Source organism: Eurosta solidaginis, chromosome 1 (assembly GCF_040869045.1).
Source record: "Eurosta solidaginis isolate ZX-2024a chromosome 1, ASM4086904v1, whole genome shotgun sequence".
NCBI classification, from domain to species: domain Eukaryota; kingdom Metazoa; phylum Arthropoda; class Insecta; order Diptera; family Tephritidae; genus Eurosta; species Eurosta solidaginis.
In genome coordinates this window covers 324,465,175-324,480,215 of record NC_090319.1, presented here as the reverse complement: position 1 = coordinate 324,480,215, position 15,041 = coordinate 324,465,175, and the positions used below count along the sequence as shown (strand labels likewise).

Sequence of the window (15,041 nt, the reverse complement as noted above, 5' to 3'; positions counted from 1 at the left end):
TAAGCTCCCATGCATTGGCCATCCCAGGCATTGCCAGCACTATTTTTAGCTTCCCCAACCTTTTGACCTCACATACACATGGCGATTACCTAAAGGGTTCCCGAGATGGTAGGGACGGTATTTTTATCGTTCTTAAAACATACGTTAATATAGTTCGATAATTAAAGCCCAGCGGCATGATCGAGATCTGTTGTGCAAATGGAAGAAGATGGTTCGATACAAAAGGATATATCCGCAACCACGGTTAAGTAAGTACAATCCCATCCCATAAGTAAAAAAAATCATAGTAAAAATTATGGTTCCGTTTTCTGAGCTGACTGTGAGGTTATCCGACGAAAAGCTGTAATTTTAACGCAATCGTGCTTAGCCCCCAACAACCAACCATGGTACCATATCGCGAAATTAGAGACAAGGGTGGTTCTGGTAATTCGTAACGACAAGTTCCTTTCAAAATTACGATTAAAATAGAAGGTCGAATCAGACCCTAAAGATGGCGCAAAATCAAACAATCAATTCATTCTAAGACGTTATCAATGTGAATGGCACTACAGCCTTATGCTTAAAGCAGTCACATAATGAGGAGTTTCTATGATCAGACAATTGACATCTAGCAATGAATAACTGTTACTGAGTCGCAGCTTAAATGCTACCTACCACGCACCCGTAACTTTTTTTTCAAATTTCGTCCAGGGAATACTGTTGTACATTTAGCTCTTGTGCAGCTTTGGAGCCTCCTTAGAAACCCAACAATAGTTTTTATATTTCTTTTAAGCTTTCACTTTCCTTTTATTCTTCAGAAAGACAAACAATTTAAAATTTATTTGTATTATCAATTATTTTGTTTTTCAATATCGCACAATATATCTAATGCATTAGGGTGGGTCGATTTGTATGGACGAAAGTTAACCGATATCGCGCCATCAATTTTTCGATAGGATTTGGCCTCAGGAAAAAAAGTTCCACTACGCATACCCAAAAAAATAATTTTCGAGCCTAGGAAATTTCATTTTTTTGAAGTCTTTCGACTTTGATTTTTAAGGTTTTTTTCATGACCTACTAAAAAATTTTCATATGTATAAGTTTTATGAAAAAAAAAATATATTTTTTTGGAAAATTTTAAAATCAAATGAAATTTTTTTAGTAGGTCATGAAAAAGACTTAAAAATCAAATTCGAAAAAGAGTAAAAAAAAAATGAAATTTCGCAGGCTCGAAAATTATTTTTTTGGGGATGCGTAGTGAAACTTTTTCCTGAGCCCATATCCTATCGAAAAATCGATGGCGCGATATCGGTTAATAAATCGAAGCACCCTAATATACATTCCTACCTACGCACAAGTAAGACCTACAGCAACGAGCACATTGCTTATAAAATTCATACATATTTCATAATGGAAATTTGATAATTCCTAAGAAAAAAAAATATATATATTTATAAACTTTTCTAATATGGACATGTTTTTTGCATCTATGTATGTACCTCTGTCTTTGTGTATGAGTGTGTTACACCCACTAATATATGTCACTAAATCGCAATTATTTTCTAGCTGCAGCCGGCAAAAACCAAAACAGTCATTTGTTTATATAAATATTTGTTTATACCTATAGTACATAAATTAGGGTGGTCCAATAGGGTCAGAAAAGAAGTGGCAAAGAGTGTCAGTCATCATTTTCGTTTTAACTGGCACTATTTGGGAACACCAAGGAAAGGATCAAATCTTCTTACACCCTCACAACTCAGTGGAGGTGTTGAAAGAAATATTTTGTGGCCGGAGCGTTTTCATACATTTTCATAACATGACATAGCCAGCGAAGCATTGAGGTTTTAACCGTAGCACAATGGTTATGTCTGCGTAAAGCTCATAAAGCTCAACACTAAACCTACTTCGATACACAACGTCGGGATCCCAGACAGAACTATAAGGGCCAAGTCGGAGAAGGCGGATTTGGTCTTGTTTACTAGGTGGTATATGGTCCCACATCCATGGGTCTTTTAGATCCACTATAGCGTTGGAAGGTTGGCGCAAGAGACCTAAAATGGCAGACTAGGTGATACATTTGTATACAAATGGTTCCAAAGTAATGGAAGGAGTAGGGTTTGCGGTAACTGGGCTGATCACGAAATAAACAAATCCTATAAGCTGCTGGAAGTTGTAAACGTGATTAAAGCTGTAGAAACGCTGGAGGAAAATAGCTTAAACTGCAGCCGCGTCAAGTTTTACATTCACAGCCAGCCATCAAATAAGGAAATAATCTCTCTGACTGGACACTGCCTTCTGGCGTCACATGCTTTTAAACTAGGCCTTGTCAGTGATAGCAGATGTAGGAAGTGCGGATTGGGGGAGGAAATGATCGAGCACGTCTTGCGTTATGAGTTATTTTATAACATAGGTCCTGGTTTCTAAAAGGGGTTTTTAGTTTGATCGTTGAGTAAACTTCTGGTTGTACTATGGACTCATTGGGTCGATATGAGGTCCTAACGGACCAGTCAGTTCAACTGAACCTAACCTAACCTGCTCACAACACTAAAGTACCACTACAAAGCAACTCTCAGTGCATTCAGAATTTCCCCCCTTGCAAGGAAGGAGCTAAAGAACCTAACCTGCGGCGCACCCCTTCTTATCTTTCTGTTGTTGTTTATGTAGCGATAAGGTTACTTCCCGAAGGCTTTGGGGAGTGTTATCGATGTGATGGTCCTTTGCCGGATACAGATCCGTTACGTTCCGGTACCACAGCACCCTCAAGGTGCTAGCCCGGGAACGATTTATGTGGCCACATTAAACCTTCAGGCCATCCTCCCTGGCGCAAATTTGGTATTAAGAATAAAATCTTTGTTTTTCTCATTTTCAAATTCAGCATCTCTAAATCTTTTACTAATATCACCTTAGTATCTCTGCTGAAAGTTCGAATACGCCCTATATTTGGGCGGGTCAAATTGTATGGGGGAAAAAAACTTCAGGTGTACATCCAGTTTCTGAATCTATGGGTCATACTGAGTAATATTGTCCATGGGAACATAGGTCTGAAATGAATTTCGAGCCTCTCTAAAAAATAATATAAAATTTTCTAACAAAATTATGGAGTCTCGAAATTCATTTCAGACCTATGGTCCCATGGGAAATATTCCTCAGTATGACCCATAGATTCAGAAACTGGATGTGCCTTTTCAACAATAAATGTGACCCACCCTACCCTATATCATTTCTTCGAAGAACTCATTAACTTAGATTTTGTGTCATAGGTGGTCAAAATCTATTGAACTTATGCGGGGATAGAGCGTTTTAGAAACAAATTGAAATGTAGGGCTTTTATGAAAAAAAATCTAAAGTTTGGCGTTCCTCAAGAAAAAAAACATTAAAAGTGGATTCTATACCGAAAACCAATTTAGAAAAAAATTCAAAATTCATGTGTTAAAAAAACTTAATGAAACCTTCGAGATTCTAACTGCGACTTTGAAGAAAATTTTTTTGGGTATGCAGCTTTGTAGTTGAATCAATTTTGGCCTGAAAAATACAAAATTTAAGTCTCAATATTTGCACTGATTTTTTCAATCGTCATCTAAAGCTTCGCGCGTACAACGACCCAGAGTTAATTCCGTGGTCCCAAGTCATAACCGCCTAATTCGAGAAAGGATGATTCGCAAAATTAGTTTTTGATATCAGTTTATACGGACTAAGATTTTAAAAAGCATAACGGTACATATTTGTACCAATGATTTCAAATCATATTTGTCTTTTATATTTGAAATTTGAAGCGTTGGTTTTACGAGCATACTTAGGCTGTTATGACTTGTGACCACAGAATTTATTATCTTGTACTGGCAACTTCTTTAGTCGGATGATTTTCCCTAATATACAAAAAAATATATGCACTAAGTAGGCATTGAAACTAATATTTTATTCACATAAGTCTGAAGTAGATCCACTTTAGACCTCTCGGTCGACTGATGCCATTCTACGTGAATAGCAATTAAACGGAAAATAAAATAAAGTCCAATTTTACGTGACTGTTGTACGCATTTTTTTGTTTTATATCGTAAACTAATTAGATTGTCTGCGGTGTAATGCTGTTATGCAGGCAATTTATTTATGTACATACATAATATTATTGTTGTTTTTGTACGCGATAGTGTCGAAGGTCAGTCCGTTTTGTGTATTTTGACCGCAACTTTTTATACTCAGTTGAGCAGAGCTCACAGAGTATATTAAGTTTGATTGGATAACGGTTGGTTGTACATATATAAAGGAATCGAGATAGATATAGACTTCCATATATCACAATTATCAGTATCGAAAAAAAATTTGATTGAGCCATATCCGTTCGTCCGTCTGTCCGTTAACACGATAACTTGAGTAAATTTTGAGGTATCTTTATGAAATTTGGTATGTAGGTTCCTGGGCATCTCAGATCGCTATTTAAAATGAACGATATCGGACTATAACCACGCCCACTTGTTCGATATCGAAAATTTCGAAAAACCGAAAAAGTGCGATAATTTATTACCAAAGACGGCAAAAGCTATGAAACTTGGTAGGTGAGTTGAACTTATGACGCAGAATAGAAAATTAGTAAAATTTTGGACAATGGGCGTGGCACCGCCCACTTTTAAAAGAAGGTAATTTAAAGGTAATTTGCAAGCTGTAATTTGGCAGTATTTGAAGATATCATGATGAAATTTGGCAAGAACGTTACTCCTATTACTATATGTATGCTTAATAAAAATTAGCAAAATCGGAGAACGACCAAGCACACTTTAAAAAAAAATGTTTAAAGTCAAATTTTTACAAAAAATTTAATATCTTTACAGTATATAAGTAAATTATGTCAACATTCAACTCCGGTAATGATATGGTGCAACAAAGTACAAAAATAAAAGAAAGTTTCAAAATGGGCGTGGCTCCGCCCTTTTTCATTTAATTTGTCTAGGATACTATTAATGCCATAAGTCGAACAAAAATTTACCAATCCTTTTAAAAATTGGTAGGGGCTTAGATTCTGTTTTCTGTGTAAAAGGGCGAAATCGGTTAAAGCCACGCCCAGTTTTTATTCACAGTCGACCGTCTGTCCTTCCGCTCGGCCGTTAACACGATAACTTGAGCAAAAATCAATATATCTTTACTAAACTCAGTTTGCGCACTTATCTGAACTCACTTTGTATTGGTATAAAAAATGGTCGAAAGCCGACTATGACCACGCCCACTTTTTCGATATCGAAAATTACGAAAAATGAAAAAAAAAAAAAAATGCCATAATTCTATACCAAATACGAAAAAGGGGATGAAACATGGTAATTGGATTGGGTTATTAACGCAAAATATAAATTTAGAAAAAAACTTTGTAAAATGGGTGTGACACCTACCATATAAGTAGAAGAAAATGAAAAAGTCCTGCAGGGCGAAATCAAAAGCCCTTGGAATCTTGGCAGGAATACTGTTCGTGGTATTACATATCTAAATAAACAGATGATGTTCTGGGTCACCCTGGTCCACATTTTGGTCGATATCTCGAAAACGCCTTCACATATACAACTAAGGGCTTTTTTAAAACCCTCATTAATACTTTTAATTTGGTACCCATATCGTACAAACAAATTCTAGAGTCAGCCCTGGTCCACCTTTATGGCGATATCCCTAAATAGCGTCCACCTATAGAACTATGGCCCACTCCCTCTAAAATACTCTTTAATACCTTCCATTTGACACCCTTGTCATACAAACACATTCCAGGGTTACCCTAGGTTCATTTTCCTACATGCTGATTTTCCCTTATTTTGTCTCCATAGCTCTAAACTGAGTATGTAATGTTCGGTTATACCCGAACTTAGCCTTCCTTACTTGTTTAATCTTATTTTTGCTTTAGTGCAAATATTTGTGCTTTAACGCACTTACATAGAAGTGTTTTTGCATTCTCACAAGTGCTTGTCTTCTTAATTTCAAATATATGTACACAATTGTGTATTTATCTACACAAATATGTTGTTATATATATATATATATATAATGTCTGCATTCTTTTCGTGTGGTTACGAGTATTTGAAGAACCCGCTTTGTCGCGTCCAATTTAAGCGGAACGGGGTATTTGAACCGGATCATAGATCGTTTTTGTTAGCTAATTTAAAAATTGCTTAATCTAAGTAGATGATGTCATGATGTATAATTTTTTATTTGATGAGATAAAATCTTAATTTTTGGTCGGTCTTACAGCAGATTAGGCGTAAGCTATGCCCGGAGGCGCATTTGGATTCGTTCTGTTTCTTGCCTGCCATTGTGTACATGTGCCAAAGTTGTTAAGGAATGCAATCACCACATTATGCAATCTACGTATTTCCATACCTGGACTACCAATTTTGGATTGCAGCCTTTATTCCTCCTTTTTTTTGGAATAATGAATACCTTTTTTACATTTTTTAGTCATTATTCCTTTTTCTTAGTACGGAATTTTAATTATTCCTTTTCGCATTCCCCATGTGGAATAATAAAGTTGAAAAGCATTCCACAAGTGAAAACTAATATTGAAAAGCAAAAGGAATGCAAAGGATGACAGAGTGCATTCCTCCGAGTATTGCAGTCAAATGAATGCAAACCACGGAATAAAAAAATAAGTAATAAAAGAAGAATAATTAGTTCGGAATATAAAAAGGGATAATGCCTAAAACTTTTTATTCATTATTCCGGACTAACAAAAAGTTATTGCAATCAATCCTCTGGGGCACCAATCAAAGAAATAATTATTCCCAACGGAATGCTTTCTTTTACTACTCTGACATGAGCATCGTCTTCGTCAGACTTTGAGTTCGCGAATTAACTTCTGGATTTACAACGATTTCTGCATTATATATGTATATTTGTGCATTCTCATACTTTGAGGCTTTTAAGACAGCTATGTAGGGAGGCGAAAAACTGACCTCTTCCGCACTAGGAACTTTATTTATTCGTAAATCGGGTAGATTTAAAATATTGTAAAGGCAACATGGGACTTTGTGTTTGTCTGTAGTTTTTAACTCGGTTTCTGCTAGACCTAACTGGTTGGTTTTCAGCAACATATTTAATAACTTTAGCTTAATTAATTTCTATTCAAATATTATTCTCAGAAAAGTGCAATAGATAGACTTTGGATATATGTAATCTTTACCTAAGTTTGGCGATATGCGCTCCACCCAAAGCTCCTTTCAAAGTTTCAGGTTTCTGGGCTATCGGGAAGTTTCTTAAAACACGAAAGTAAAATTTCCAAGTTCGGAACATATTTTTAATCTTCCACGGTCCCTGAACAGCCTAGCGTAACTTTTTTTCCGTTTTGTTGCATTGCCATGGGTTTCTGAAGTATGTTTTTAGTTTCGAGAAACTAGCTCTACGGGAAGTTAGTCAAATAACGACCGCAAGATTCCACATTTTGTAAACATCTCGATCCCTGTCTCATCCGGAAAACTCTTTTATCTTAAATATCACAATCTAATAAAGGCAAAGTCTTCGTTCAAAATCTGAGATCTCTGAGCTATCGACAAGTTCCATAAAACTTGAAAGAAAAAATTCCAAGCTCGGACGTTTTTTAGAATTTTCACGATCCATGTATAATCTAGCAAAGTTTTTTCCATGTTAAATTGTCATCGGGTTCCGATGCGTGTTTCAAGTTCCAAGTTTCAAGACTATAGCTCTCCGAAAAAGCACTCAACAATGAATTGCAAGATTCTGCAGTTTTGTGTGGAAATTGGCGGAAAAACATCAAACGAAACTAATATAAAGGAAGTAGTAAATTGATAAATGACTATGATTTAAAAGTTGTCCGAGTATGAAATCGTCATTTCGGGAACGCTGGAAAACCTGTACAATTTTGCTTCATTAAGTCGCCTTTCTGAAAAGTATTCTGTAGCTGATTCTATCGCCATTAATCATGATTCAATCACAAGAAGTTTGTCCGGGTGGCGAACTTTTTTGACAATTGCAGCCATTTTGCTCCCAAATCGAATTGACAACCGTTAACTGTGTTGTTTCTTTGCGATTTTTCGAAAAATTTTAGTACATAGTACAGTTTACAGATACCCGATAAGTACTGAACTGCACAATTCCTTAGAACAATTTTTTTTAATTAATGATGAATTTGGTTGCTATGCCATGATCTATTAGTGTGGCTGAGCATAGGTTAGCTTAGGTTAGGTTGAACTGAGCGGTCTATGAGGAGCTCACATAGACTGAATGAGTCTGTAGTGTTACCAGAAGCTTATTTAACGACCAAACTGAAAAACCCTATCAAAAACCAGAACCTATGTTATAAAATAAATTCCTCCTCTTGGCAAATACTAGAAGCTTTCTAGCAGCAAGTGGCGCTTCTATATCTGACAGCTCTATCCCTCGTAATAGCTGGAGTCTTAGCCTGAAGTTTCCTCCAACCAGCACTTCCTACATCTGCTATCACTGAGCAAGCCTAATTTAAAGCTGAACATAGGTAATTTTATGACAAGTACGGATACCAAGGAATCGTGCACTTTCGAAAACCTATGAACATACGAAACCTAAACCAATTTAAAATTCATCGTTCACTTCAATGAATACTTAAACGGAAAAGAGCTTTCCGAAATGAATAAAAAGGTAAATACTCCCTGTGTAGCAGGACCGCACAAAAGCTTAACTCTTCTGTCAAAGTCAAGGCCGGAATATAAAGTTCTATTTGCAGCTGCTTGTTAGAGTATCACCCCATGTCGGCTGCCAGTTCGAAATCGCCCTTTCTCAAAATATTTTTCAAAAATCACCCATTTCAGGATTAGCACAAAAACGCTCTATTTTAGAATTAGGTTGAAGAACGCCTTATCTCAGAATGATTTTCATTAACTTCCTCTTATGTCAAAAAGCATTGAACTTATGCTCAGATAGGGAGTTCTTCAAACAAATTTTGAGATAGTGTATTATTGAATAAAATTCTGACGTATGACATCTTTCAAACAAATTCTGAGAGAATGACCAACATAACATAAATTAAAAATTTTTCTAGAACCATTTTCGAGTATTTCAAAGTATTTTTCGTTCCTCCTTTTCAAGTTTCAGAAGCTTTCTAGCCTTTTTTCAGATTTTGCAAAACCCGAAACGATCGGTTATAGGACCCGATTATCCGAATCCGGCTTATCGGCTCTGTGCATCACTAGTTCGTAGATTATTAATACAACATAAACAAACAAATGTGGGAAATTTCCGAAAACAACAATTTTTTTATGTTCAAAATTTATTTGTTTTAATAAATTTTAATGAATTTTATAGCTTCAAGGTGTGTGTATTTTCATAATATACCTGGCGTTCAGGCAGATGGTTCTATATAAGACAATTGCCTAGATTGTACTGGCTTTCTAAGCAGTAACTTTTATTTGTGGTAAATATTATCGCCTTCTATACACCTTTCAGACTCAGCGAGTGCATTTTAGTGCAAAAGTTTTCGGTGTGCAAACGTACAGCGCTTTATCACGAATCTTTGGAGAGGTTTAGCCATTTTCATTTATAATACTATATGTTACTATATTGTGACGAATTTAGTGAAGTTCCCCTTATTTAAAACCTTCTGCTAACATTCGAATCGCTAAACAAATAACTCCAATATTCAAATATGCAAAATGGTCTTTATTAGACTACTTTGAGTGTACTTCACAATAACTCTTACTTCACAACTAATTGCGTGTTTAAATCAAACTGCTTACTGACTACTCAGCCTTCGCTGAATAACTCCAATATTCAAATATGCAAAATGGTCTTTATTAGACTACTATGAGTGTACTTCACAATAACTCTTAGTTCACAACTAATTGCGTGTTTAAATCAAACTGCTTACTGACTACTCAGCCTTCGCTGCTTTTATACTCTCTGTTGCCTCGTCCACCATTTCTTCTAAGGTCTAGTAAGTTCGCGAACTTCATGCATGGTTACCAGCCATATATGAACATGTATATTTGTAGTTTATAGTCTCTCGCATAGCCATATGCGTGTGTATATGTGAGTACTACTTCGGCTGGTGGTGAGTATATCTCTGCTGCTTTGCATGTCCATGTGTAAATGATGATTGATTTGTTTACGTACATACAAGCGGCTGTTTAGTATCGGATTAGGGATGCTAATATCACTTAGTGATGTGAATATTTATTCGTCACAATATTTAATGACTATAAAACGATGATCTTTAGATACAGCAAATAGTAACGCGGGTTACTATTAGTAGGCAAGACGTCAAAATATTGCTCTAATTTGGGTGGACGAAAAGTATATTATGGCAACTCAGTCGAAATCTCAAATGTCCCGTAACTATGAAGACTTCGTTAACAAAAGAATTATCCATATGAGTTTGCGAAGTCGTGGTTGCTAGCTTTGCAAGGTATTTGCGAGTTTTCGTGAGGCAATGCTTTTATCTAGTAAGTCTTTGATATAACTTGATCTCTTAAAATTGGTCCGTGTCGGGAGAAGAAACTGAAGCCATTCAGATTGGAAAGAGCTTGTAAAGTTTTTAACGCAGTATAACTATACTCACAGGTAACAAGACTATCGCTAATAAGGAGGAATTTAAATGGAGGTTTAGGTGAGGGAAATATACAGAAGACCCTTTTTTACAGTTCTTCAGCTTTAAGGTGGGATATTAATGAACTGACACAACTAAGAAATTTCAGATTCGCGAGATATGTATATATAAGGGGAAAGTCTAACCAGAACTTTTAGTAGTTATCTTCATTCCTTTATTGATATATCACGGCTGGCGATGTCAAATTTGGGAGCTAGCGTTTATCGGAGCAACAAACTGTTGTCTTGAAAAAAGAAGGATATATTATTAGAACCCATATTGCTCGACCCGAAATTGAAGTGATTTAGGGGGCTGTGATGCGCATTATACAGCCTTGAAACGCTATGTTTAAACCTCTGCTATGTATTAATATTACCACAATTTCTTCTACTTTCACTTCCCAAATCATTGAGGTGACGGCTTGGGGACTATTATAGAAACAATAATCACAAATCGTTATAGAATCGGTACTAAAATCAAGCACGAAATAAGTACCATAAGGATAAAAATAACTGAGTCCTCTTAGAAAATATCAGAAGTTTTCTAGCATCCAGCTTAATTGCTGCTGCGAGATCTGATAACTTAAGCTTAATAGCATAGGACAAGAACTCAAAACGTCCTAAGCGTCAGCCCATGCTTCCTATATCTAATGTCACTGACGCGAGTGAATGCATAAGCCATAAGGCAGTATCGTGTTAGTACGCCCAAATTATGCAAATTATGTCTCCTTTTCTCCCAAATTTATTGGAAATCCTACCTTACATGCATCGATTCCTTTGTCAATTCATGCGTTTTCATTACCCTTTATCCCCTTATGACCAGGAACCCATAATAGATGTGCTCTCTGCCAGTCAGTAGTTATTGTAACTGATCCTTGAAGGTTTATGAGAGTTTTACAGATATGGGCAGCTTTTGACTGCCGCGGAAACGATTTATTGACCCCCCTTATCTTTAAGTCTGTGGACTTAAGTAACCTTTTACGACAGGTATGCCTTACCAGTCAGTATTTAATCATACCTTCCCCTTTAAGGGCCCGGCCATTTCAAGCATAAGACCTCAAACCATAGTTCTTAATGAGCTATGCCGCAAATTTTTGGCGGTTGACGGACCTCCTAATTCCAGTGAGCCATAAAACGTTACTCAAAATGGCTGAGCTGAAATGTATGAACTATATGTGACTATCGACATCTATTTATACAAGAAAAGCTACGCTTCAGCCTACAAGCCGCTAGCTTTGGATATATCGACGACAAAAGGCTCAACATTGCGAGAGCAGAAATAATACAGCAGTTAAAGAACTCAACAAGCCCAGAGAGACGTTACTCTGGTTCAAATTCAGTCACATAATACCATCTATCACTGTTACACGTCCCTTTTAGAATTGCACATTTTCTAGGAATTCCCTTCAATGACCACGATGATGAGTCTTAAAGCAGCATGACCGAAAAGTATGTATGTTGAACTACTGCTAAAACTGCTGAAACTACAACCACAAGAAAAACACAGTCGCAACGCTACGCAGTGTCAAGCCGAAACCGGATAGGAATACGGGGGTTTGAGGTAATAAGAAGACGCGACTGTAATATTCGATCACTTAGAGGGGTGCTGTTAAGATATATCCCATTCGAGTTCAAATTGATTGTAGGGGTCTACGTATAATTTTCCAAGACTTGCCTACCTACTCGTTGCCTTCATCATCATTCATAATTAGTTTCCGCTTAACCACCACCACCTAGGCGGCTGAAGCCATTGTGCAAGAAGTCATGCCAGTCATCCTATCAATGGAGATCAAGTCTTCCTACACCAGTATCTCCCAGCCCATTGGAGCTATCCAAAGGCCACCCCATCGTCTCTGGACAATGTCCCTGATTTCGAGCTGCTGTAGGACTGGTATTAGAAGAGACTTATAGCGTAATTTTTGTTTGCCGAAAGAAGACTATAGTATTTAAATGTTTCGAATTTATATCCGTAGAGACTGATGAATGTGCTGATTCGTTCTTGCCGGTATCGACAAGTATTTTTTGTTGCCGTTGTTCACCGAAAGATCCACTTTTTAAAATTTTTTAGTGTAAAATGTCCCATCTATGATGACAAAACCAATCTGAGTCACTCATTCTCGCGACGTCACTGCTCATACATATTGCAACGAATTTTGGGGAATTCCGCTTATTTGAAACTTTCTGCTAAAGTTCGAATCGCTAAACTGTTGAATAAATCACTCCAATATTCAGTATTGCAAACTGGTCTTTATTTAGATTACTTTGGGAGTAGTACTTCACAATTATACTTCACAACCAATAGCGGGTTTAAATCAAAACTGATTCGTTATTACTCAGCTTGCGCTGCTTTTATACTCTCGGTTTCCTCGTTAACTCATTTCTCCTAAAGTCCAGTAATTTCCCGAACAGTTGTAGTTCATGCTTGGTTAGTTACCAGCTATATAGGTACATGTATATTTGTAGTTTATAGCCATATGCGTGTGTATGTGTGACTAACTACTTCGGCTGATGACTACATCTGTGTGTGTGAGATAGCTCTTCGTCGCCTTCTACATAAGTGTTGCTAGCTTTAATGTGTACACGTACATACATAAGAGTTACTGGTTCATGTTTTTTTTTTGCGTGATTATTTACTAACAGCTTAGTGATGCTATAAAATTTTTTATAGGATAACGAATTAGGTTGATGGGGACAATGAAATGTTTGTCTGCGTTGCTAAATCTTCATGTTTAGCCAAAACGTGAATACCCCTAATTTTATCATTTTATTAGCACTGTAGTAGCATATTTCGTTGAATCTGTTAAATCTTCATTTGCATAGTTTACACGAAAAAAAGTTGTTTATATACAGGCTGATGGTGCGAATGCACTTATGCACGAGTACATATGTGTATATATATTGCGCGACAGAGAATTTGCGAATATTCGCAAAATCAAGTCAAAATTGTTAACGAATGTGCGTATTGTTCAATTTGTAATAATAAAGGTAACGTATGCCTTAAAGAGATTGATCTAAACACGACGAAAAGTCGAGATCGAAGCACGTAATTTCAAAGATGTCCTGTTAATCGTCTTTCAACAGCAGTTTTGTCGGATTTTCATTCGGATTTGAAAAGGTTAGGTTAGGTTAGAGCGGCCACCGGTGCGAACACCAGTGCACTCAGGACCAAAAAAGGTCCCATTGTGATACTACGTAGATCTCTCCCCTACTCAAACCAACAGGTCGATACAGCAAACGTCAGGAATTTCTTAGGTTCCAACTTAGCCAGATTATAAAGATCGTCAAAGAAGGGAGATCCCAGAGATTTCTTACTCTTGTGCCAAAGCGCTGGACAATCGCACAGAAAATGTTTGACTGTTTCTATCTCCTCTTCGTCTTTGCAGCTCCTGCAGTAATCATTATAGGGAGCACCCAGCCATTGTGCGTGCCTCCCGATTGCTATGTGGCCGGTTATAAGTCAAACCACCAGAGATGTGCCCCCCTACCAAGAAGAAGGAGACTTTTTGTACGGCTCGAGTCCTATTCAGGCCACACGAGCTTAGAGTGGTAGCAGGATTCAAGATTGGTCCATCTCACACCGGCTTCCCAAAGGAAAATGCCTATCAAAATGAGCTTACATGTAGCGAGCGGCATGCTCAATCCCTTCCAGGACGACGAAAGCGGAACGGATATGCCTCCTCTTGCAAGTTCGTCAGTCATCTCATTGCCCGGTATATCCGAGTCTCCGGGCACCCACACCAGACTGAGGGATGTTTGCTCAGCGATCTCGTTAAGAGATTTACGGTACTTCTCTACTGTCCTGGACTTACATGTGACCGATCGAAGTACTTTTAGTGCAGCCTGGCTCTCATAGTAAATACAAATTTGATTATAGCCATGAGCAGCCTTCCCCAGGTGATCAGCGGCCTCATTTATAGCAGCCACCTCCGCCTGAAAGACGCTGCAATGACCGGGTAGCCTAAATGATAGATGCAACCCTAGTTGAGGTGCAAAGATACCGCTACCCGCCTTACCGCCTTATTATCCAGTTTGGAGCCGTCAGTATATATCTGCAGCCTGTCGCTCAGCTCCGGCGGCTCCTTCAACCAATAATCCCTGCCCGGGATAATAACTTCGTACTTCATATTGAAAAATACAGTCCGAGCGCAATAGTTCGATGAAGGCGAATCCAGATACTTAAGGATGGCTGCATGGCCATCCACATTGTTTCTCCATCCGGATAACTCTCGCAGCCGCAGAGAAGAAAAGGCCGCACATTGCTTGTCCATTAAATCTATTGGCAACACATTGAAAATAGTGTCCAGCGCCTCCGCAGGGGTGGTGCGCAGAGCACCTTCTGGAATACCCGTAGGTAGGAAAATATTAGGTTTTAGTCCACAACAGGATAATTTGAAGACGACTGTACAGAGAGGTTGACAGACACTTTGGTAGCGCTCGTGTTAGCAGTGATTATTTCTGTAATATCCGCATGTATGGATCTTAAAAACTACATACTCGAAACATGCCTAATATAGAGATAT

The 15,041-nt window shown here is 37.6% G+C and overlaps 2 protein-coding genes across 2 annotated transcripts in view; both read left to right on the top strand.

The window, feature by feature from the left end:
* Ctl2 (Choline transporter-like 2) overlaps positions 1-15,041 on the top strand; it is a 169,450-nt gene that overhangs the window by 28,449 nt on the left and 125,960 nt on the right. The window lies entirely within an intron of this gene.
* Atg13 (Autophagy-related 13) overlaps positions 1-15,041 on the top strand; it is an 89,654-nt gene that overhangs the window by 20,493 nt on the left and 54,120 nt on the right. The window lies entirely within an intron of this gene.